Raw genomic sequence first — 27,033 nt, 5'->3', positions numbered from 1 at the left:
CTGGTAGGTAGCCATCTTGGCAGGGAGGGTGTTTGGGGGTGGGAGGCCTGCACAACTACTCCTAGCATTCTCTCATGCCCACACATCAGCGTGATGGAGCACACCCCAACCGACAAACATGTGGCAGCCATTGCAGTGTTCACCTTCACCTAACAGGTAGGTAGCCATCTTGGCTCGGATGGTGTTTGGGAGTGGGAGCCCTGCACAACTACTCCCAGCATGCTCCCAGGCCCACACCCCAGCATGATGGAGCACTCCCCCACCCACAAGCATGTGGCAGCTATTGCAGTGTTCACCTTCATCTAACAGGTAGTTAGCCATCTTGGCTGGGAGGGTGTTTGGGGGTGGGAGGCCTGCACAACTACTCTCAGCATGCTCCCTGGCCCACACCCCAGCATAATGGAGCACTCCTTCCCTCCCACAAGCATGTGGCAGCCATTGCAGTTTTCACCTTCACCTAACAGTTAGGTAGCAATCTTGGCTGGGAGGCTCTTTGGGGGTGGGAGGCCTGCACAACTACTCCCAGCATGCTCCCTGGCCCACACACCAGCATGAAGGAGCACTCCCTCCCACCCACAAGCATGTGGCAGCCAATGCAGTGTTCTCCTTGACCTAACAGATAGGTAGCCATCTTGGCTAGGAGGGTGTTTGGGGGTGGGAGGCCTGCACAACTACTCCCAGCATGCTCCCTGGCCCACACAACAGCATGAAGGAGCACTCCCTCCCACCCACAAGCATGTGGCAGCCATTGCAGTGTTCTCCTTGACCTAACAGATAGGTAGCCATATTGGCTGTGAGGGTGTTTGGGGGTAGGAGGCCTGCACAACTACTCCCAGCATGCTCCCTGGCCCACACCCCAGCATGATGGAGCACTCCCTGCCACCCACAAACATGTGGCAGCTATTGCAGTGTTCACCTTCATCTAACAGGTAGGTAGCCATCTTGGCTGGAAGGGTTTGGGGGTGGGAGGCCTGCACAACTACTCCCAGTATGCTCCCTGGCCCACACACCAGCATGAAGGAGCACTCCCTCCCACCCACAAGCATGTGGCAGCCAGTGCAGTTTTCACCTTCACCTAACAGTTAGGTAGCAATCTTGGCTGGGAGGCTGTTTTGGGGTGGGAGGCCTGCACAACTAATCCCAGCATGCTCCCTGGCCCACACACCAGCATGAAGGAGCACTCCCTCCCACCCACAAGCATGTGGCAGCCCTTGCAGTGTTCACCTTGACCTAGCAGGTAGGTGGCCACCTTGGCTGTGAGGGTGTTTGGGGGTGGGAGGCCTGCGCAACTACTCCCAGCATGCTCCCAGGTCCACACCCCAGCATGATGGAGCACTCCCCCACCCACAAGCATGTGGCAGCCAGTGCAGTGTTCACATTCACCGAACAAGTAGGTAGCCATCTTGGTTGGGAGGGTGTTTAGGGGTGGGAGGCCTGCACAATGACTCCCAGCATGCTCCCTGTCCCACACCCCAGCATGATGGAGCACTCCCTCCCACCCACAAGCATGTGGCAGCCATTGCAGTGTTTACCTTCACCTAACAGGTAGTAAGCCATCTTGGCTGGGAGGGTGTTAGGGGGTGGGAGGCCTGCGCAACTCCTCCTAGCATGCTCTCAGGCCCACACACCAGCGTGATGGAGCACACCCCAACCGACAAGCATGTAGCAGCTATTGCAGTGTTTACCTTTACCTAACAGGTAGGTAGCCATCTTGGCTTGGAAGGTGTTTGGGGATTGGAGGCCTGCATAACTACTCCAAGCATGCTCCCTGGCCCACACCCCAGCATGATGGAGCACTCCCTCCCACCCACAAGCATGTGGCAGCCATTGCAGTGTTCACCTTCACCTAACAGGTAGGTAGCCATCTTGGCTGGAAGGGATTGAGGGTGGGAGGCCTGCACAACTACTCCCAGCATGCTCCCTGGCCCACACCCCAGCATGATGGAGCACTCCCTCCCACCCACAAGCATGTGGCAGCCATTGCGGTGTGCACCTTCATCTAACAGGTAGGTAGCCCTCTTGGCTGGGGAGGCTGGTTGGGGATGGGATGCCTGCACAACTACTCCCAGCACGCTCCCTGGCCCACACCCCAGCATGATGGAGCACTCCCTGCCACCCACAAACATGTGGCAGCCATTGCAGTGTTTACCTTCACCTAACAGGTAGGTAGCCATCTTGGCTCGGATGGTGTTTGGGAGTGGGAGCCCTGCACAACTACTCCCAGCATGCTCCCAGGCCCACACCCCAGCATGATGGAGCACTCCCCCACCCACAAGCATGTAGCAGCTATTGCAGTGTTCACCTTCACCTAACAGCTAGTTAGCCATCTTGGCTGGGAGGGTGTTTGGGGGTGGGAGGCCTGCACAACTACTCTCAGCATGCTCCCTGGCCCACACCCCAGCATAATGGAGCACTCCATCCCTCCCACAAGCATGTGGCAGCCAGTGCAGTTTTCACCTTCACCTAACAGTTAGGTAGCAATCTTGGCTGGGAGGCTGTTTTGGGGTGGGAGGCCTGCACAACTAATCCCAGCATGCTCCCTGGCCCACACACCAGCATGAAGGAGCACTCCCTCCCACCCACAAGCATGTGGCAGCCCTTGCAGTGTTCACCTTGACCTAACAGACAGGTAGCCATCTTGGCTGGAAGGGATTGAGGGTGGGAGGCCTGCACAACTACTCCCAGCATGCTCCCAGGCCCACATCCCAGCATGATGAAACACTCCCCCACCCACAAACATGTGGCAGCTATTGCAGTGTTCACCTTCATCTAACAGGTAGGTAGCCATCTTGGCTGAAAGGGTTTGGGGGTGGGAGGCATCTACAACTACTCCCAGCATGCTCCCAGGCCCACACCCCAGCATGATGGAGCCCTCCCCCACCCACAAGCGTGTGGCAGCCATTGCAGTGTTCACCTTCATCTAACTGGTAGGTAGCCATCTTGGCAGGGAGGGTGTTTGGGGGTGGGAGGCCTGCACAACTACTCCTAGCATTCTCTCATGCCCACACATCAGCGTGATGGAGCACACCCCAACCGACAAACATGTGGCAGCCATTGCAGTGTTCACCTTCACCTAACAGGTAGGTAGCCATCTTGGCTCGGATGGTGTTTGGGAGTGGGAGCCCTGCACAACTACTCCCAGCATGCTCCCAGGCCCACACCCCAGCATGATGGAGCACTCCCCCACCCACAAGCATGTGGCAGCTATTGCAGTGTTCACCTTCATCTAACAGGTAGTTAGCCATCTTGGCTGGGAGGGTGTTTGGGGGTGGGAGGCCTGCACAACTACACTCAGCATGCTCCCTGGCCCACACCCCAGCATAATGGAGCACTCCTTCCCTCCCACAAGCATGTGGCAGCCATTGCAGTTTTCACCTTCACCTAACAGTTAGGTAGCAATCTTGGCTGGGAGGCTCTTTGGGGGTGGGAGGCCTGCACAACTACTCCCAGCATGCTCCCTGGCCCACACACCAGCATGAAGGAGCACTCCCTCCCACCCACAAGCATGTGGCAGCCAATGCAGTGTTCTCCTTGACCTAACAGATAGGTAGCCATCTTGGCTAGGAGGGTGTTTGGGGGTGGGAGGCCTGCACAACTACTCCCAGCATGCTCCCTGGCCCACACAACAGCATGAAGGAGCACTCCCTCCCACCCACAAGCATGTGGCAGCCATTGCAGTGTTCTCCTTGACCTAACAGATAGGTAGCCATATTGGCTGTGAGGGTGTTTGGGGGTAGGAGGCCTGCACAACTACTCCCAGCATGCTCCCTGGCCCACACCCCAGCATGATGGAGCACTCCCTGCCACCCACAAACATGTGGCAGCTATTGCAGTGTTCACCTTCATCTAACAGGTAGGTAGCCATCTTGGCTGGAAGGGTTTGGGGGTGGGAGGCCTGCACAACTACTCCCAGTATGCTCCCTGGCCCACACACCAGCATGAAGGAGCACTCCCTCCCACCCACAAGCATGTGGCAGCCAGTGCAGTTTTCACCTTCACCTAACAGTTAGGTAGCAATCTTGGCTGGGAGGCTGTTTTGGGGTGGGAGGCCTGCACAACTAATCCCAGCATGCTCCCTGGCCCACACACCAGCATGAAGGAGCACTCCCTCCCACCCACAAGCATGTGGCAGCCCTTGCAGTGTTCACCTTGACCTAACAGACAGGTAGCCATCTTGGCTGGAAGGGATTGAGGGTGGGAGGCCTGCACAACTACTCCCAGCATGCTCCCAGGCCCACATCCCAGCATGATGAAACACTCCCCCACCCACAAACATGTGGCAGCTATTGCAGTGTTCACCTTCATCTAACAGGTAGGTAGCCATCTTGGCTGAAAGGGTTTGGGGGTGGGAGGCATCTACAACTACTCCCAGCATGCTCCCAGGCCCACACCCCAGCATGATGGAGCCCTCCCCCACCCACAAGCGTGTGGCAGCCATTGCAGTGTTCACCTTCATCTAACTGGTAGGTAGCCATCTTGGCAGGGAGGGTGTTTGGGGGTGGGAGGCCTGCACAACTACTCCTAGCATTCTCTCATGCCCACACATCAGCGTGATGGAGCACACCCCAACCGACAAACATGTGGCAGCCATTGCAGTGTTCACCTTCACCTAACAGGTAGGTAGCCATCTTGGCTCGGATGGTGTTTGGGAGTGGGAGCCCTGCACAACTACTCCCAGCATGCTCCCAGGCCCACACCCCAGCATGATGGAGCACTCCCCCACCCACAAGCATGTGGCAGCTATTGCAGTGTTCACCTTCATCTAACAGGTAGTTAGCCATCTTGGCTGGGAGGGTGTTTGGGGGTGGGAGGCCTGCACAACTACTCTCAGCATGCTCCCTGGCCCACACCCCAGCATAATGGAGCACTCCTTCCCTCCCACAAGCATGTGGCAGCCATTGCAGTTTTCACCTTCACCTAACAGTTAGGTAGCAATCTTGGCTGGGAGGCTCTTTGGGGGTGGGAGGCCTGCACAACTACTCCCAGCATGCTCCCTGGCCCACACACCAGCATGAAGGAGCACTCCCTCCCACCCACAAGCATGTGGCAGCCAATGCAGTGTTCTCCTTGACCTAACAGATAGGTAGCCATCTTGGCTAGGAGGGTGTTTGGGGGTGGGAGGCCTGCACAACTACTCCCAGCATGCTCCCTGGCCCACACAACAGCATGAAGGAGCACTCCCTCCCACCCACAAGCATGTGGCAGCCATTGCAGTGTTCTCCTTGACCTAACAGATAGGTAGCCATATTGGCTGTGAGGGTGTTTGGGGGTAGGAGGCCTGCACAACTACTCCCAGCATGCTCCCTGGCCCACACCCCAGCATGATGGAGCACTCCCTGCCACCCACAAACATGTGGCAGCTATTGCAGTGTTCACCTTCATCTAACAGGTAGGTAGCCATCTTGGCTGGAAGGGTTTGGGGGTGGGAGGCCTGCACAACTACTCCCAGTATGCTCCCTGGCCCACACACCAGCATGAAGGAGCACTCCCTCCCACCCACAAGCATGTGGCAGCCATTGCAGTGTTAACCTTCACCTAACAGGTAGGTAGCCATCTTGGCTGGAAGGGATTGGGGTGGGAGGCCTGCACAACTACTCCCAGCATGCTCCCTGGCCCACACCACAGCATGATAGAGCTCTTCCTCCAACCCACAAGCATGTGGCAGCATTGCAGTGTTCACCTTCACCTAACAGGTAGGTAGCCATCTTAAATGGGAGGGTGTTTGGGGTGGGAGGCCTGCAAAACTACTCCCAGCATGCCCCTGTCCCACACCCCAGCATGATGGAGCACTCCCTCCCACCCACAAGCATGTAGCAGCCTTTGCAGTGTTCACCTTCACTTAACAGGTAGGTAGCCATCTTGGCTGGGAGGATGTTTGGGGGTAGGAGGCCTGCACACCTACTCCCAGCATGCTCCCTGGCCCACAACCCAGCATTATGGAGAACTCCCTCCCACCCACAAGCATGTGGCAGCCATTGCAGTGTTCACCTTCACCTAGCAGGTAGGTGGCCACCTTGGCTGTGAGGGTGTTTGGGGGTGGGAGGCCTGCGCAACTACTCCCAGCATGCTCCCAGGTCCACACCCCAGCATGATGGAGCACTCCCCCACCCACAAGCATGTGGCAGCCAGTGCAGTGTTCACATTCACCGAACAAGTAGGTAGCCATCTTGGTTGGGAGGGTGTTTAGGGGTGGGAGGCCTGCACAATGACTCCCAGCATGCTCCCTGTCCCACACCCCAGCATGATGGAGCACTCCCTCCCACCCACAAGCATGTGGCAGCCATTGCAGTGTTTACCTTCACCTAACAGGTAGTAAGCCATCTTGGCTGGGAGGGTGTTAGGGGGTGGGAGGCCTGCGCAACTCCTCCTAGCATGCTCTCAGGCCCACACACCAGCGTGATGGAGCACACCCCAACCGACAAGCATGTAGCAGCTATTGCAGTGTTTACCTTTACCTAACAGGTAGGTAGCCATCTTGGCTTGGAAGGTGTTTGGGGATTGGAGGCCTGCATAACTACTCCAAGCATGCTCCCTGGCCCACACCCCAGCATGATGGAGCACTCCCTCCCACCCACAAGCATGTGGCAGCCATTGCAGTGTTCACCTTCACCTAACAGGTAGGTAGCCATCTTGGCTGGAAGGGATTGAGGGTGGGAGGCCTGCACAACTACTCCCAGCATGCTCCCTGGCCCACACCCCAGCATGATGGAGCACTCCCTCCCACCCACAAGCATGTGGCAGCCATTGCGGTGTGCACCTTCATCTAACAGGTAGGTAGCCCTCTTGGCTGGGGAGGCTGGTTGGGGATGGGATGCCTGCACAACTACTCCCAGCACGCTCCCTGGCCCACACCCCAGCATGATGGAGCACTCCCTGCCACCCACAAACATGTGGCAGCCATTGCAGTGTTTACCTTCACCTAACAGGTAGGTAGCCATCTTGGCTCGGATGGTGTTTGGGAGTGGGAGCCCTGCACAACTACTCCCAGCATGCTCCCAGGCCCACACCCCAGCATGATGGAGCACTCCCCCACCCACAAGCATGTAGCAGCTATTGCAGTGTTCACCTTCACCTAACAGCTAGTTAGCCATCTTGGCTGGGAGGGTGTTTGGGGGTGGGAGGCCTGCACAACTACTCTCAGCATGCTCCCTGGCCCACACCCCAGCATAATGGAGCACTCCATCCCTCCCACAAGCATGTGGCAGCCAGTGCAGTTTTCACCTTCACCTAACAGTTAGGTAGCAATCTTGGCTGGGAGGCTGTTTTGGGGTGGGAGGCCTGCACAACTAATCCCAGCATGCTCCCTGGCCCACACACCAGCATGAAGGAGCACTCCCTCCCACCCACAAGCATGTGGCAGCCCTTGCAGTGTTCACCTTGACCTAACAGACAGGTAGCCATCTTGGCTGGAAGGGATTGAGGGTGGGAGGCCTGCACAACTACTCCCAGCATGCTCCCAGGCCCACATCCCAGCATGATGAAACACTCCCCCACCCACAAACATGTGGCAGCTATTGCAGTGTTCACCTTCATCTAACAGGTAGGTAGCCATCTTGGCTGAAAGGGTTTGGGGGTGGGAGGCATCTACAACTACTCCCAGCATGCTCCCAGGCCCACACCCCAGCATGATGGAGCCCTCCCCCACCCACAAGCGTGTGGCAGCCATTGCAGTGTTCACCTTCATCTAACTGGTAGGTAGCCATCTTGGCAGGGAGGGTGTTTGGGGGTGGGAGGCCTGCACAACTACTCCTAGCATTCTCTCATGCCCACACATCAGCGTGATGGAGCACACCCCAACCGACAAACATGTGGCAGCCATTGCAGTGTTCACCTTCACCTAACAGGTAGGTAGCCATCTTGGCTCGGATGGTGTTTGGGAGTGGGAGCCCTGCACAACTACTCCCAGCATGCTCCCAGGCCCACACCCCAGCATGATGGAGCACTCCCCCACCCACAAGCATGTGGCAGCTATTGCAGTGTTCACCTTCATCTAACAGGTAGTTAGCCATCTTGGCTGGGAGGGTGTTTGGGGGTGGGAGGCCTGCACAACTACTCTCAGCATGCTCCCTGGCCCACACCCCAGCATAATGGAGCACTCCTTCCCTCCCACAAGCATGTGGCAGCCATTGCAGTTTTCACCTTCACCTAACAGTTAGGTAGCAATCTTGGCTGGGAGGCTCTTTGGGGGTGGGAGGCCTGCACAACTACTCCCAGCATGCTCCCTGGCCCACACACCAGCATGAAGGAGCACTCCCTCCCACCCACAAGCATGTGGCAGCCAATGCAGTGTTCTCCTTGACCTAACAGATAGGTAGCCATCTTGGCTAGGAGGGTGTTTGGGGGTGGGAGGCCTGCACAACTACTCCCAGCATGCTCCCTGGCCCACACAACAGCATGAAGGAGCACTCCCTCCCACCCACAAGCATGTGGCAGCCATTGCAGTGTTCTCCTTGACCTAACAGATAGGTAGCCATATTGGCTGTGAGGGTGTTTGGGGGTAGGAGGCCTGCACAACTACTCCCAGCATGCTCCCTGGCCCACACCCCAGCATGATGGAGCACTCCCTGCCACCCACAAACATGTGGCAGCTATTGCAGTGTTCACCTTCATCTAACAGGTAGGTAGCCATCTTGGCTGGAAGGGTTTGGGGGTGGGAGGCCTGCACAACTACTCCCAGTATGCTCCCTGGCCCACACACCAGCATGAAGGAGCACTCCCTCCCACCCACAAGCATGTGGCAGCCATTGCAGTGTTAACCTTCACCTAACAGGTAGGTAGCCATCTTGGCTGGAAGGGATTGGGGTGGGAGGCCTGCACAACTACTCCCAGCATGCTCCCTGGCCCACACCACAGCAGGATGGAGCACTTCCTCCAACCCACAAGCATGCAGCAGCCATTGCGGTGTTCACCTTCATCTAAGCCATCTTGGCTGGGAGGGTGTTTGGGTGTGGGAGGCCTACACAACTACTCCCAGCATGCTCCCAGGCCCACACGCCTGCATGATAGAGCACTACATCCCACCCACAAGCATGTGGCAGCCATTGCAGTGTTCACCTTCATCTAACAGGTAGGTAGCCATCTTGGCTGGGGGGGGGCTGTTTGGGGGTGGGAGGCCTGCACAACTACTCCCAGCATGCTCCCTGGCCCACACCCCAGCATGATGGAGCACTCCCTGCCACCCACAAACATGTGGCAGCCATTGCAGTGTTCACCTTCACCTAACAGGTAGGTAGCCATCTTGGCTGGAATGGTTTGGGGGTGGGAGGCCTGCACAACTACTCCCAGTATGCTCCCAGGCCCACACCCCAGCATGATGGAGCACTCCCCCATCCACAAGCATTTGGCAGCTATTGCAGTGTTCACCTTCACCTAACAGGTAGTTAGCCATCTTGGCTGGGAGGGTGTTTGGGGGTGGGAGGCATGCACAACTACTCTCAGCATGCTCCCTGGCCCACACCCCAGCATAATGAAGCACTCCTTCCCTCCCGCAAGCATGTGGCAGCCATTGCAGTGTTCACCTTCACCTAACAGTTAGGTCGCAATCTTGGCTGGGAGGCTGTTTGGGGGTGGGAGGCCTGCACAACTACTCCCAGCATGCTCCCCGGCCCACACACCAGCATGAAGGAGCACTCCCTCCCACCCACAAGCATGTGGCAGCCCTTGCAGTGTTCACCTTGACCTAACAGACAGGTAGTCATCTTGGCTGGGAGGGTGTTTGGGGGTAGGAGCCCTGTACAACTACTCCCAGCATGCTCCCAGGCCCACATCCCAGCATGATGAAACACTTCCCCACCCACAAACATGTGGCAGCTATTGCAGTGTTCACCTTCATCTGACAGGTAGGTAGCCATCTTGGCTGGAAAGGTTTGGGGGTGGGAGGCCTCTACAACTACTCCCAGCATGCTCCCAGGTCCACACCCCAGCATGATGGAGCCCTCCCCCACCCACAAGCGTGTGGCAGCCATTGCAGTGTTCACCTTCATCTAACTGGTAGGTAGCCATCTTGGCAGGGAGGGTGTTTGGGGGTGGGAGGCCTGCACAACTACTCCTAGCATGCTCTCATGCCCACACATCAGCGTGATGGAGCACACCCCAACCGACAAACATGTGGCAGCCATTGCAGTGTTCACCTTCACCTAACAGGTAGGTAGCCATCTTGGCTCGGATGGTGTTTGGGAGTGGGAGCACTGCACAACTACTCCCAGCATGCTCCCAGGCCCACACCCCAGCATGATGGAGCACTCCCCCACCCACAAGCATGTGGCAGCTATTGCAGTGTTCACCTTCACCTAACAGGTAGTTAGCCATCTTGGCTGGGAGGGTGTTTGGGGGTGGGAGGCCTGCACAACTACTCTCAGCATGCTCCCTGGCCCACACCCCAGCATAATGGAGCACTCCTTCCCTCCCACAAGCATGTGGCAGCCATTGCAGTTTTCACCTTCACCTAACAGTTAGGTAGCAATCTTGGCTGGGAGGCTCTTTGGGGGTGGGAGGCCTGCACAACTACTCCCAGCATGCTCCCTGGCCCTCACACCAGCATGAAGGAGCACTCCCTCCCACCCACAAGCATGTGGCAGCCCTTGCAGTGTTCACCTTGGCCTAACAGATAGGTAGCCATCTTGGCTGGGAGGGTGTTTGGGGGTAGGAGCCCTGCACAACTACTTCCAGCATGCTCCCAGGCCCACATTCCAGCATGATGAAACACTCCCCCACCCACAAACATGTGGCAGCTATTGCAGTGTTCACCTTCATCTAACAGGTAGGTAGCCATCTTGGCTGGAAGGGTTTGGGGGTGGGAGGCCTCTACAACTACTCCCAGCATGCTACCAGGCCCACACCCCAGCATGATGGAGCCCTCCCCTTCCCACAAGCATGTGGCAGCCATTGCAGTATTCACCTTCATCTAACAGGTAGGTAGCCATCTTGGCTGGGAGGGTGTTTGGGGGTGGGAGGCCTGCACAACTACTCTCAGCATGCTCCCTGGCCCACACCCCAGCATAATGGAGCACTCCATCCCTCCCACAAGCACGTGGCAGCAATTGCAGTGTTCACCTTCACCTAACAGTTAGGTAGCCATCTTGGCTGGGAGGCTGTTTGGGGGTGGGAGGCCTGCACAACTACTCCCAGCATGCTCCCTGGCCCACACACCAGCATGAAGGAGCACTCCCTCCCACCCACAAGCATGTGGCAGCCATTGCAGTGTTCTCCTTGACCTAACAGATAGGTAGCCATCTTGGCTGTGAGGGTGTTTGGGGGTAGGAGGCCTGCACAACTACTCCCAGCATGCTCCCTGGCCCACACCCCAGCATGATGGAGCACTCCCTGCCACCCACAAACATGTGGCAGCTATTGCAGTGTTCACCTTCATCTAACAGGTAGGTAGCCATCTTGGCTGGAAGGGTTTGGGGGTGGGAGGCCTGCACAACTACTCCCAGTATGCTCCCTGGCCCACACACCAGCATGAAGGAGCACTCCCTCCCACCCACAAGCATGTGGCAGCCATTGCAGTGTTAACCTTCACCTAACAGGTAGGTAGCCATCTTGGCTGGAAGGGATTGGGGGTGGGAGGCCTGCACAACTACTCCCAGCATGCTCCCTGGCCCACACCACAGCATGATGGAGCACTTCCTCCAACCCACAAGCATGCAGCAGCCATTGCGGTGTTCACCTTCATCTAAGCCATCTTGGCTGGGAGGGTGTTTGGGGGTGGGAGGCCTGCACAACTACTCCCAGCATGCTCCCAGGCCCACACGCCTGCATGATAGAGCACTACATCCCACCCACAAGCATGTGGCAGCCATTGCAGTGTTCACCTTCATCTAACAGGTAGGTAGCCATCTTGGCTGGGGGGGCTGTTTGGGGGTGGGAGGCCTGCACAACTACTCCCAGCATGCTCCCTGGCCCACACCCCAGCATGATGGAGCACTCCCTGCCACCCACAAACATGTGGCAGCCATTGCAGTGTTCACCTTCACCTAACAGGTAGGTAGCCATCTTGGCTGGAAGGGTTTGGGGGTGGGAGGCCTGCACAACTACTCCCAGTATGCTCCCTGGCCCACACCCCAGCCATCTTGGCTGGGGGGGCTGTTTGGGGGTGGGAGGCCTGCACAACTACTCCCAGCATGCTCCCTGGCCCACACCCCAGCATGATGGAGCACTCCCCGATCCACAAGCATGTGGCAGCTATTGCAGTGTTCACCTTCACCTAACAGGTAGTTAGCCATCTTGGCTGGGAGGGTGTTTGGGGGTGGGAGGCCTGCACAACTACTCTCAGCATGCTCCTGGCCCACACCCCAGCATAATGAAGCACTCCTTCCCTCCCGCAAGCATGTGGCAGCCATTGCAGTGTTCACCTTCACCTAACAGTTAGGTCGCAATCTTGGCTGGGAGGCTGTTTGGGGGTGGGAGGCCTGCACAACTACTCCCAGCATGCTCCCCGGCCCACACACCAGCATGAAGGAGCAGTCCCTCCCACCCACAAGCATGTGGCAGCCACTGCAGTGTTCACCTTGACCTAACAGATAGGTAGCCATCTTGGCTGGGAGGGTGTTTTGGGGTAGGAGGCCTGCACAACTACTCCTGGCATGCTCCCAGGCCCACACCCCAGCATGATGGAGCACTCCCCCACCCACAAGCATGTGGCAGCTATTGCAGTGTTCACCTTCATTTAACAGGTAGGTAGCCATCTTGGCTGGAAGGGTTAGGGGGTGGGAGGCCTCTACAACTACTCCCAGCATGCTCCCTGGCCCACATCCCAGCATGATGGAGCACTTCCTCCCACCCACAAGCGTGTGGCAGCCATTGCAGTGTTCACCTTCATCTAACAGGTAGGTAGCCATCTTGGCTGGTAGGATGTTTGGGGCTGGGAGACCTGCACAACTACTCCCAGCATGCTCCCTGGCCCACACCCCAGCATGATGGAGCACTTTCTCCCACCAACAAGCATGTGGCAGCCATTGCAGTGTTCACCTTCATCTAACAGGTAGGTAGCCATCTTGGCTGGGGGGCTGTTTGGGGGTGGGAGGCCTGCACAACTACTCTGAGCATGCTACCTCGCCCACACCCCAGCATGAGGGAACACTCCCTACCACCCACAAGCATGTGGCAGCCATTGCAGTGTTCACCTTCACCTAACAGGCAGGTAGGCATCTTGGCTGGGAGGGTGTTTGGGGGTGGGAGGCCTGCACAACTACTCCCAGCATGCTCCCAGGCCCACACCCCAGCATGATGGAGCACTCCCCCACCCACAAGCATGTGGCAGTTATTGCAGTATTCACCTTCACCTAACAGGTAGGTAGCCTTCTTGGCTGGTAGGATGTTTGGGGGTGGGAGGCCTGCACAGCTACTCTCAGCATGCTCCCTGGCCCACACCCCAGCATGATGGAGCACTCCTTCCCTCCCACAAGCATGTGGCAGCCATTGCAGTGTTCACCTTGACCTAACAGATAGGTAGCCATCTTGGCTGGGAGGGTGTTTGGGGGTAGGAGGCGTGCACAACTACTCCCAGCATGCTCCCAGGCCCACACCCCAGCATCATGGAGCACTCCCCCACCCTCCAGCACGTGGCAGCTATTGCAGTGTTCACCTTCACCTAACAGGTAGGTAGCCATCTTGGCTGGGAGATTGTTTGGGGTTGGGAGGCCTGCACAACTACTCCCAGCATGTTCCCTGTCCCACACCCCAGCATGATGGAGCACTCACACCAACCCAAAAGCATATGGCAGCTATTGCAGTGTTCACCTTCACCTAACAGATAGCTAGCCATGTTGGCTGGAAGGGTGTTTGGGGGTGGGAGGCCTGCACAACAACTCCCAGGATGCTCCCAGGCCCACACCGCAGAATGATGGAGCACTCCCCCACCCACAAGCATGTTTCAGCTATTGCAGTGTTCACCTTCACCTAACAGGTAGGTAGCCATTTTGGCTGAGAGGGTGTTTTGGGGTGGGAGTCCTGCACAACTACTCCCAGCATGCTCCCTCGCCCAACCCCCAGCAGGATAGAACACTCCCCCACCCACAATCAGTTGGAAGCCATTGCAGTGTTCACCAAATGAACTAAAAGGTAGGTAGCCATCTTTCCAGGGAGGGGTGTGGATGTGTGTGAGGCCTGTACTACAACTACAACAGTCCCCCTTGTCCCACCCCTGAGCAGGATGGAACACTCCCCACCCACCCAGAAACATGTGTCAGCAATTGCATTGTTCATCCACATCTAACAGGTAGTTAGCCAACTTCCCAGGTTGTGCTGTTTAGGTGTGGGAGGCCTGCGATACTACTCCCACTATGTACCCTTGCATCCTAGCTGAGCAAGATGGAGCACTCCCTCCCACCCACAAGCAGTTTGAAGCTATTGCTGTGTCCACTTTCAACTAACAGGTCAGTAGGCCGTACATGCACCCACACATTTGCCACTAATCCAAGCATGACATATGGCAACACCAGCTCTTTCATTACACAAATATGCACACCGACCCTGCATGACACGCACAGTGTGCACAAAAGTAAGCACAGGGAACTGTCACAGATAACAAAGAGTGACACACCAATGTGCAAGCACAAGGAAGACTGGGAACAACCATGCACAGCAGACACTGATGTGTGCATTGCCATGTGTCCCAATTAGCAAGGACCATTTCAATATTTAGGAAGCATGTGTGGGCTCATAAATCTTCATCTGTACATGACAGGAAAAAGCCATGGAGTACAATGCACTGGCCAGTCCAAGCCAGATGTGAAGTCTGCCAGGTCAGACTAATCAACACAGTGACAATAATGAAAAGATGATGTGCTGTTCCCTACATGGCAACAGGTCCCTGTGAACATGACTCCAGGACAATTGGCATTTGTGGTTGGTAGAGGCAAAGGTTGGACTAGCAGCAGGGCTGCGAGCGGTGCCGAAGGGACTCCATCTCCCAGGAGTCCCTGCACGATCAAATCAGCAGCACCTGGCCCGCTCTCCCTGCTTGCCACGCCCCCCTGACCACGGAGAAGTAAAAAGCCCTGTGTTCTCCATCATCGTGGGACGCCACTTTGCATTGACTTGCTCACGAGGAGCTGTAGTTCTTTTTCCTTGGGACCTGCTCTGCCGCTCGCCGGACCCGCTGCGCGGGTCCCGCTTCGCGGATCTTAGGAGTCTGCATCGGACCTGGGGCAGAGACTTTGTGGTTGGTAGAGGCAAAGGTTGGACTAGCAGCAGGGCTGCGAGCGGTGGTGCAGGGACTCCATCTCCCAGGTGTCCCTGCACGATCAAATCAGCAGCACCTGGCCCGCTCTCCCTGCTTGCCACGCCCCCTGACCAGCTCCTTTTCTTTATAGTAGGCATAGCTGTCCGCTGCGTGGGAGCACGCGGGAGCATCCCGGGAGAAGCCCGGGACAAGGGCGGGGCCGTCTGCGGCTGTCAGAGGCCGGTTGAGGCTGGGCTGGGCCACTCCTCTTGGTTTTATTACAATGGCGATCTCTTTGTTTATTTTTCACGTCTTTGTTCTAAGGATTTCCCTGTGTTTACTTGATAACTCTGGACTGAGGTGTAATGGCGGCTCAGTCAACCAAGGGAGGCAAGGATGGTGAGAAATCTAATACTGGAAGCATTTTGGGTACTTTGGACAATTATTTTACAAGGGTCTCAGTTGCACTGGAACATCAGATAAGTGCTATTGAGAAAAGATTACCAGCCGAGATCTTTTCTAAACGTTCCTCTTTGGGGGCAATCCAGCATTGCACCACACCTGAGAATCGCATAAGCCAATGGCTAAGTGACTTGGGTTTGCCCGAGTCCAGCATCGAACTAGATTCCCTTGCACATATCCTAGAGGAAAACAACTCTTTTACACTGCCAGGTAGTGCTGATCTAGTTGAAATTCCCACTTGTATATCTTCTCCCAATGGCTCTCCAGTTTGTGTGGTAGTTGACTCTCCGCCCCTAAATAAAAGAGCCACATGCAAAAGGAAAAGAAGGGGGGGCGGTCCGCAAAGTAAAAGAGCTAAAAGGTCTAAACCTACAAAAAAGGGGAATAAGCCTGTGGGCGACAGGATCTGTATAGAGCCTGATAATACACTATATCCTATTCCCTCTCCATTACTTCCTCCAGTTGTGCATGGTGACGGGTCTCTGGTGGGGCAGGTTAAACACCTGCTTGGTTCTTTTCTACTCCCTATTATTGAGAGGCTGAGACTAGTCACTGTGAGTTTGGACAAACTGGAAATTGCAGTCAAGGAAAACTCTCAAATGTTACATTCCCTGACTGATGAAAATAGCAAGGGCAAAACTCCTTCTGCTAATCCAGAACAGGTGGTCGCTAGAAGTGACCAAGCACCCTCTATCTGTAAACCCCCCCTGCTGAATGGAAACAAACCAGTGGCACTTAGAGATGTAAGTTCAGTCAAGTCAGGTGATAAAATTTCATGTCCTGAGTCATCCAATGCCCTGAAGGGGCATCGCAATCTCATCAGGAAGCTCGGTTAGAACCTGCTAGACTTGCTTCTGGGTATTTGGCTCCCAACAATTCTGATTTAGTTACAGGAAATCAATTTACACTAAACTTACCCCCTCAAAGTACCCCCGTAGTGGTGGTCATGACTAATGTTCCCCCTCTTCGAGCTGGCTTAACTGAGGGGTTCTACCAACTGAAGACAAAGGTCACTCACTGGTTCGCAAAAAATCTAGAAGAGGGTCATGAATTAGGACGTGACATACTCATGGTCCGTAGAGTAGGATGGGTGGGTCGCTCAAGGAAGACCAGAGAGGGTGAATGCATAGTTATAAATTTTAACAACTCGAATGCAGTTGCCAGAATACTATGGGAGATAGAACAGCATTCATTAGCGAGGGGGCAGGGTATCGAAGTTGTGCCCCTCGGGTTCTTTTATAGACCAGGTACTCAGGGAAAACCCTCCCATTGGATCCCCTCGCTGAGGAATTTTCCAAATCAAACTTACCCTATGGGTAGACATGGGTTGCGACCTATACCTCATTTGATACCATCTGGTCGTTGGCATGGGGGTGACTCCAGATATAGAGGTGGAGTAGAAATAACAAATAGATTTAACATCCTCTCAGGGCTTAATGAATGCGACTGACTTGTCCTCAGTCAAGTCGGCAGCAACTTGGAGCACATCGCTAACCACCCTCATGATCATCATCCCAAGGGGGTGGTTCCAACTAAGGGGAATTCTAGTATAGTAGAGTGTACTGATAATAATACCCACTCTGATGTACCCCCGCTAGGCACTCCCAGGGAATCGGTAATAAACCATATGGAGGGTGTGGGAAGCTTGGTTTCCTGGAACATAGCTGGTATCCGCCCCAAGCTGGAGTCCCAGGAATGGGTAGATTTTGTAAATTGCTTCGATGTGTGTATGTTTCAGGAGACTTGGATGTGTGAGCCCTGTTTTCTCCAAGGGTACCGCAACTATACGATCCCGGCAACTAAAGGTCAAAAGGGTCATCCTAAGGGTGGCCTGATTATATGGGTACGTCAATGTCTGCCCTTTCCTATTAAAGTGGTTGAAACTGGTAGTAATGATATCCAACTTATAAAAGTGGGTATGGGCTTATCTGGGAGCCTGGACATATAATGCCAGGGGTTCTAGAGGGGAGAAATCAGTAGTTCTTGCGGCTCTGGTCTCCCTACTTGAGACATACTCCATGAATAATAAAACCATTATTGCTGGAGATTTCAACCGTACGTTTGAACCCCTGGACATTTGTGATGATCTAGTTGGGATGGACGAGGATATGCTATGGGGTGTCCCCAAATTAAATCTAGACCCAATTAAACGTTATCCTGAGGATATTATATGTTTGAATGGCATTTGCCTGGTAAGGAGCCTTAGGGTATTAAATGGGCGAACAATGAGTGACAAGGGGGGGCATGCACTTTCGATAACGGTCGAAATAGGAGTAGGATAGTCTATGTTCTGTGCAGTCTTCAACTATGGAAGGGAGTCCACGATATGGAAGTAAAGCACAGGCTAGAAAGTGACCACGACCCTCTGTGCGTAGCACACATATGGTGGTTGTCCTCAACAGGGAAGCCCGCTAAAGAGTGGATTGGTGTTACCCTGCCCGTACCCACCAACGACATGCGACGGCTAAAATGGCCCAATGTCTTGGCTAATCAACAGTCTATGGTTAGTATAGACATGGAGGTGGACAAGGCGATAATAGAGCAAACAAAAACAGTCGTTCCAGGGTCTCATGAAACTGCTGCTATACATGACAATCTTTTTTGTGCTATTAGATCCCATTTCCAGATACCGGGTAGGAAAACCAATAAGGCACCTCCCAGTTCTGTGAGGTGGTATAACGCTCAGTGTAGGAAAGCCAGGCTAGCTTTGGGAATAGCTATTAAGAGTAGAGATCAAGTGGCTATCCGTAGTGCAAGAAGGACTTACAAGGATTGTATAGCCTCTGCTAAAAAAATGGGATGAGAGGCACTGGAATGAACTAAGGGAGGCAAGTAGAACTAAAGACTCTAGACTCTTCTGGAGCATTGTTAAATGGGGTAGTGGTGGTTTACCCAATTGCCCAGATAATAACGTTGGTGAGGAGGACTGGGTCAATTATTTCAAGCCACAATATGCCAATAGCCACCCTGGCTCTGAGATGGAAGGTTTCATGGCTGTATACCCCAAAGATAACTTTTTTAGCTATGGTGAGGTGTTGTTGGCCCTAAGTGCAGTATCAAGAGGAAGAGCTCCCGGTTTGGATGGGATCCCGGCGGATCTTTTCATTAACGATAAGAAACGCTGGGGCAAATATATCTTGCTTTTGATTAACGCTGTTGCCCAGGGTGCAATTGTACCATCATCCTGGAAGGTTGCAATCATTATCCCCGTACATAAGAAAGGTGATCGGGGTTTGCCGGGTAATTACAGACCCATAAGCTTGATAGCTACCATTCAAAAGGTGGTGGGGAGGATGGTGGTGAACAGGCTTATGGCCTGGGTTGACAAAAAAAATGCATTATCCCCTTACCAGGCTGGGTTCCGGAAGGCCACTAGTACAGTGGACCAGGTGTTCCACTTTACTCTGCTACGGTGGCGAACTGTGGTGCTGGGCGGGGGCAGCCTGTATGCCTCTTTTGTGGACTTGCGGGCTGCCTTCGACCTGGTTACCAGGACTAAGCTGTGGTCAGTGTTGTGGAAACTGGGTCTACCAGAGAATTTACTGACCCTGGTCATGAGGTTGCATGAGGCAAATTTTGCCAGGATACAGTGAAGCAGTCAAGGGGAGGTCACTGCGGACTTCCCGGTCGAGCGGGGAGTTCGGCAGGGGTGTGCAATGGCCCCCCTGCTTTTTCCTTGTTTATTAACGGAGTAGTAGCTAGAATGCTGTTTGCTAATTTAGACGCCCCCTCGTTGGCGAACATTAAGGTACAATATTAATGTTCGCCGACGACACTCTTATTCTATCAAAGACTTCGAGCGGCCTGCAGTTTGCCCTTAACATCTTTGAGGAATTTTGGGGGGAGCATGGTCTTGAAGTCAACGTGGCCAAAACCAAGTTAATGGTTTTTAATCCTCACCGTAATTTCCGATCCAGGCTGACTATGAACCAGCGCCCGCTAGAGGTAGTCAAAGCTTTTACCTACCTTGGTATTTATATACCCAACGATCTCAAATGGTCCCAGCATATTGACCTAGCGACATTAAGGCATAGACAATTAGCTGGAGCCCTCCGGGCAGAACACAGAAAATCAAAAGCTAAACCAATCATGCCAGCCTTACAGGTTTATGAGGCAAAAGCCCTTGGCTCAGCACTATACGGGGCTGAGTTGTGGGGTTTTGGAAAGCTCGATTCATTACAGAGGTCCGAAAACAAGTTCTTTAGGACAATTACTGGTCTTCCCAAAAGTACCCCCCTTCTCCCCCTTAGATTTGAGCTGGGCCGAAAGGAAGCGGTTGATTTGGCAAAGCTTCGCCCGATATTGTATTGGAGACGACTCTGGACCACCCCAGAACTTAAGCACTATGCTGAAGGCTTTTTGGCGTTAATCAAAGGGGATGTTTTCCATAAGATCAAATGGCTAAAAGACCTTAGATCCTTGTTATGTTTGTTGGGTCTCCAAACCCTTTGGGATAACCCGCCAGGCGCACTTTTTCCTAGTAAAATTACTGTAAAGGAGTTGTATTGGGACTATGTGGCTGAGCGGGACTGGAGAAATATTGACTCTAGATCTATGACAGGATGCTATCTGGAATCTAAAATCTCTCCTGACCATGAACTTTATTGGGACAAGATAACAAAGTCATGGGATAGGAAGCTTCTATGTCAAATGAGGATAGGTACTCTTCTGCTCAGGTCCCTAACTGGCAGGTGGCGGGGTTCATCAAATACTTCCTGCCCCGCTTGTGGATCTGCAAAGGAGACTATTGGGCACTTTTTATTCGCCTGTCAAGCCTATGCCATCCCTAGGCAAATCTGGTTAAAAACTGCATGTAAAAACGTAGGTACCAGCAGTAGCATTGTAGCTTTGAGAATCATTTGCACTAGCTCTTGCTTGTCACTGGCCATAGCAGTAGCGAAATTTATGGGGTGGGCTTGGTCTATTAGGAAAAAAATGTTAACCGAGTAACTGTTTATATTGGGATGGTTTTATTGAAGCTACTTGACGTAGTTTATATTTCATATCTTATGTATATATATACTTGCTTTTATTTGTTCGAGGCAACCATTTAATACTGTTTTAATATTTTTGTATGTATTGTGCTTTTATGAGAAATGCTCGAATAAAGCCTCTTTGAATTTAATTGAATTGGCATGGTATGCATTGATACATCACAACATATACAAGTAATGTATGTACCTCTGCACCGTATCATGAGACACAGTAGTGCACATAGCAAACGATGTGAAGATCTGTCAATTGTGCAGTGTACAGACAGTGGATGACACACAGCTAACAGAATGCTTGCAGAGTGCACAACAATGACCATTCCCCATCTAATCCACAGGTGACCAAGAACTTACTGCTGCGAACAACACCAACGACCAGCAGAGCCAGTCTCCCCCCGTGGTACCTGGACTCTCGGATGTAGACTACCATGGTTTTCTGAACGATGAGCTTGAGGCCAGCCCATCTGGTGCGCCAGGGAGCAACAGGTCCCAGGACCCCATCCTCCCCACCACCACGCCTGGTGCAATACCAACTGCACAGCAGACACCTGCTGTTACTGCCTGTGCATCCACCACCACCACCACCAGTGCCACTTGCAACATCCTCCCTGTCCCAGGGGATGTCCAACCCACACCAACAACTGAGGATGGCAGGGAGAGCGTGCGGTGACCCACAGTGGCGAGGCAATAGGTCCGTGGCACCAGGGCAGGTGGAAGGGCCAGGGTCACCCTCAGATACCAGGAAGCTGGGATCCCATCCCTGGAACACATCACCAGAGTCCTTGGGGCATACGAACAGGCCCAGGGATAGAGTGGCGGGTCGGACGATCTTTTAAGCGAGTTCATCCTCCTGATGAGCTCCATCGACACCCGCATTGGTCAACGGGTGGGCCTCATTGACCAGGAATTGGCGTTACTGAGGGACAGGCCTGCGTCCCAACCAACACCTCCACCCCCCTCTGTTGTGCCGCAGGATGATAGTTCACCAACCTCCCCTGCGGCCACAGAGAGGGGTGATTCCTCAGACGCCGCTGGCACCACAGCAGGACCCCCCAGCCAAGCGACCAAGGGGCCGTCTGAAGGAGAGGCTGGGAGTCTCAGGAGGCAAAGCACCAGCCAAACGCCAGTCATGAAGCCAGCCCTGATGGCAACCCTCTTTCCCACTGCGTTGACTGTTTGGACTGTCCTTCCCCACACTGCCTTGTGAATGCTACCTGTTTGTTGGACTGGGTCACCACATCGAAGTGGTATGTACTCTGACATCTCATTTACCATGACTGTCAACCCACTGCCCCATCATCACCTCCGTGTAAATATGCTCACATGCCTCACATGTCAACTTCGTAAATAAAATACCTTACACACTGTCTTTGTGTCAGAATTGTCTTTAGTGCAGGATGTAAATTGATACTTGTAAATTGATACTTGTAGAGCGCACTACTCACCCGCAAGGGTCTCAAGGCGCTTGTACGAATACCGCTGTGGAACCCATCCTGGCTTTCCCTGTGAGGCGTCCACTCCTGGGCACCCCCAAGGTGGAGGCCAGGCATCCTTAGCGTTGTGGGGGCCGTTGTGGAGATTAAGCAAGCTATTGCCCAGAGTTGCAGAGTGGGACTCCATGATTGGAATAGGCACCGAGGCGAGAATTATCAGGTCTTTGGAATTTTGAGCCCAAGACCTGCCGAGGCAGGGAATTGAACCCTGGTCCCGGGCTAGACCTCTGCATCAGGGTCTAACGCTCTAATCATTGAGCCACACTTCTCCACTCCATGTACAGTCTTTAAAATGTATCAGAAGTATGTACTGTATTCAGACAAGGATACATTTGTATGTAGGCCAGGATAATTTCAAGGCACCTAGGGAAACACAACAGAACAACATACACTGGTGTGAGTGTGGCATCACAGACAGTACACTCCAGTCCACGGGGTCCGGTTCGAGGAGAGCGCTAGGTGCCAAGCGGGTGTTTGGCGTTGCGGGCGGTGTGCCACTGTCGCCACCACCCCCCTCCCGAGACCCATGAGGTGTGGATCTTTTAACACACAAACCACAGGTTCGCACACTTTAGCTCGAACCCACCTTTTTTGGTTTGTTCTTTTTGCACCCTTTTTTTGACACATAGTCAGTCTTTTAACTTTCACGTCCTCTGGTCAGGGTAGGCCTTAGCGTGCCTATACCGCCGAGGTACACATTTACATGGTCCTGACGAATGCCCAGTAACACATGTACACTTAAAGGGCAGAAACATGTTGACCCCATTGTAAACCTTGAGGGGAAAACACCCAACACAATAGTTGGTAGATTTCCCATCACATACTTTTTAACTAATACCCAGCCAACCACGGAATAAAGTTTTTATGTGGTAAGTGCTGCCGGTATTTTTTAATATTACTCACTCTTTCACATTCTGTCACAAAAAACCCCGCTCCGCAGTAACCTGGCGTCGCAGCACACCAGGGAGACATTCGGTCTCTCCCGGTGGGCCCAATGATGAAGCATGTCACCACCCAGGGTGGTGAGTGAGGGCTTAAAAAGAATCCCTGGGAAATTCCTACGAAGGTAGATTCAAACTTTCCTTGTCTCTGTGCTGGACACCTGTACCCTTCAGTGGGCACTCTTTTGTTGTTTATTACTACTTCGTGGGGGACCGAGAGTGTCCTTTCCCTCTCTCTCTCGTTGTTGTTATTAGTACACTACACCAACCATCTACATAAATCAACATGCAGACAACATAATGTGCAAAAAGAGTCAACATGCACGTCCCGTATACGTTAACAGTCACATATCCACACACAGGTCACTTTACATCTGGCTGTTTAAATCATTCGCACATAGCCCTTCACAACAACAGCAATCTCACCAGACAATGTATATGTTGGACTTCATCACCCACCTTCAAGTGAAGTAGCGGGTGATGAGCTGTTGACGCATGTCACCATCTTTCTCCGCTCCACTGTCCTCCACACTGGACTCAGGTTGTTGTGCAGGCGGGGGCCTTGGCTCCTCATCATCATCCAGGAGCAGGGGAATCTGCTTGCGAATGGCCAGGTTGTAGAGCATGCAGTATGCCACTATGATCTGACACACCTTCCTGGGCGAGTATGTCAGGGCACCTCCGGTTTTATCCAGGCAGCGGAAACAGGACTTGAGCACACCAAAAGTCTGCTCTACCACACGACGTGTCCTCCCATGGGCCTCATTGTATCGGATATCAGCCGGGGTCCTGGGATTCCGCAGTGGGCTCAGCAGCCATGGACGGCTGGGATATGCAGAGTCACCTAGGTATGACAAATAGACATTGCAATGTTGCACAGGTAGAGGTCAGGAGATCACATACCCAGCACCCCATGCGACTAGCCATACTCACCCACAATCCATGCACGCTCTGGAAGCAGATTAGCCATCAGCTGGTGCACAATGCTACTCCTCAGGACGTGTGAGTCATGGGCTGATCCAGGGAATCTGGCAAACACATGCGGGATGATCATATCTGCCAGGCACACCACCTGCACATTGATGGAGTGGTAATGTTTGCGATTATGAAAAATGTGCTCACTTGCCTGTGGTGGCACAAGACTGACATGTGTGCAATCTATGGCACCAACAACATGGGGGATGTGCCCAAGGGGATAGAAGTCTCCCTTCACAGCTGCCAATTCAGCACTGCTAGAGAAATGGATATATCTGTCCTTGTATCTCATCATGGACGGACAGAACATCATGCAGCACCATGCTGAACATTGGTTGAGACATCCCACCAGCGCTGGTCATGGTCTCCTGGAACGATCCAGTGGCAATAAAAAGGAGGGCTGCCATCACTTTATAAGTTGGGGTGAAAGCTGTTGGATATGTCTGGTGAGGTTGCAGGTGGGGCTCCAACATATCACAAAAGGTTTTCAGGATGGCTCTATCTAGATGGAATTTACGAATGATCGCCACATCCTCCATGTCCTCCAGCAGTGTCAGTGTCAAGTGACAAATCAGATTTGGCCTCCTCCTAGTTGAGATCAAAGTGGACACATGTCAATGACATCCATCTTGAGATGGCCACAGCATATCCCGTACAGGATGACACAGGATGAACACAGACTGACGTGACAAATGAGGGACACACCAGGTCACATGGGTGGACGTTTAGACACACAGAGGGCAAACCTCTCTATTTATAATACACAAGTGCCTCAAAGAGGTCATCACTGCCCCACAACACATTGATATGTATACACATTGTAGAGTCCACTACAACACTGTCCTGCCTCATAAATCATCTAATGCATTTGTGATATGTTAGGGACCACAGACCAATCTACGTCACACATACACAACCATGGCACATGTAGGCACCTGTGGAGTCAAAGGAACATTGGCATTGTGTGCACGATGATGTGCCCTTCACCATGTGGCCACTGTGTACTGTTGAAGTGTTCCTGATGGACATTGCCATTGTATGTGGGCTAAATCGCGGTAGCTACCACCTGGCCCCGGCGGTGTGTCCCAGCACCCCCAATACACCCAAGTGCGGTAGTGATAGCCATAGGGACGTGGGAAGATGGCGGTTGGCATGCTCTGCCACCCAAATCACGGTAACCACCGCCTGGCCCCAGCGGTGTGTCACCAGCACCCCCCCAATACACCCAAGTGCAGTAGTGATAGCTATAGGGACATGGGAAGATGGCGGTTGGCATGCTCCACCACCCAGATCACAGTAGCTATTGCCTGGCCTCAGCGGTGTGTTACCAGCACCCTCCCCAATACACCCAGGTGCGGTAGTGATAGCCATAGGGACATGGGAAGATGGCGGTTGGCATGTTCCGCCACCCAGATCGCAGTAGCTACCACCTGGCCCCAGTGGTATGTCACCAGCACTCCTTAATACACCCAAGTGTGGTTGTGATACCCATAGGGACGTGGGAAGATGGCGGTTGGCATACTCCGCCACCCAAATCATGGTAGCTACCGCCTGCCCCCGGCAATGTGTCACCGCCATGAAGCATGCCCTAGAGCCAATGGGATCGATGTTTGCGGTGGCATGATGCAAGTTTGAAAATCATGGTAGGCGCGCATCACCACCGCGGAGGCAGACATTGGATGCTTTTTAAAGATGCACCATCGCGGTAGCGCACCCAGGGCCCCTGCAATGCATCACTGCCAGGGAGTATGCCCTAGAGCTAATGGGATCGATCTTTGCGGTGGCATGATGTAAGTTTGAAAATTGCGGTAGGCGTGCACCGCCACCGCAGAGGCGGTCATTGGATGCTTTTGAATGAGGCAGACCTGTGATAGAGCGGTAATTTCATCTGGTAATTTCTCAATGTAAAACCCTCATGCTACCTCTATTTTACCGCTGAAAAGGTGTTGAGCCCTTCACACCATGTATTACCTTCAGGAGACTTTAAATAATCATGAACAGTCAAAAATGCAATTATTATTTAAGCCAATGAAGAGAGTTGTTGAGTATGTTAAAGGGTTTTATTTTCTAGTCAAAAGTTAATTTTTCTCTGACCCTGTATTCATTAGTAAAATATCAATCAGGTTACAGAATTTGTAAAAGAGGAAAAATAACATTAATACAGAACATATTACAGTCTGCATATAAGCATTGCATGTAGGAAAGAAAATGTGGAGCAAAATATCAGGTAAAACTCTTAAAGAGTTTCTAAGAAAAATAGTCTTGCAAGGCTAATCAATAATTAAATAGTTTGCAAAAATCTCCCATTAAGAGAAATATATGCATAAGTCAAATAAATCTTTTCAGACCTAATTAATTATTCAAAGCATAAACATAAAGTTTAGCATCCAATTCTATCCTAATCAGCTGCACTCTCTGCATCCCTGTGTCTCTGATAGGAGCTGCTCCTTGAAAGCACCCCTACTTCATCAGACCTTAAAGGAATGTGGCCGTGTGCCAAAATATGACGTGCCAGGATTTTTGGAAAAAATGAGCAGGGAACCCCCACCTGACTCTCCTCGGACGCCCAAGGCTGCACCTGTGATAATCTCATACCTAATCCATAGAATGTCTGGTCTAATCTGTTCCTTCTCTCAAGAGCGCACACGCCCCCCACCTCCTCAAAGCCTAATGAGCATAGAAGCCAACCACGCCTCCAAAGAGGTCATTATTTATACTCTAATTCTTGGCAGATGACACAAAAATGTTGCATCTTCAGGAAAACTTGTACGTGATTGGTCAGCTATGATGGCATGAGGTCTCAATATCCTGACTCATTCTAAAATTCTAGAGCATACCAGTTTTAACAAAAGAAGCATAAATGAGTAAATGCATTATATAAGTTTGCAATATTTGCTAGGAATTTTTTTCTATCCTTTCCTCTTCCTTCCTTCCACAGCGCAGGCTAGAATGATACTTTAGCTAACTGAAACATTGGCACAATCACAAGAATGCACAGTTCAAAGTGG

Source organism: Lissotriton vulgaris, chromosome 3_1 (genome assembly GCF_964263255.1).
Source record: "Lissotriton vulgaris chromosome 3_1, aLisVul1.2, whole genome shotgun sequence".
Lineage (NCBI taxonomy): Eukaryota > Metazoa > Chordata > Amphibia > Caudata > Salamandridae > Lissotriton > Lissotriton vulgaris.
This window is presented reverse-complemented; position numbering follows the sequence as displayed.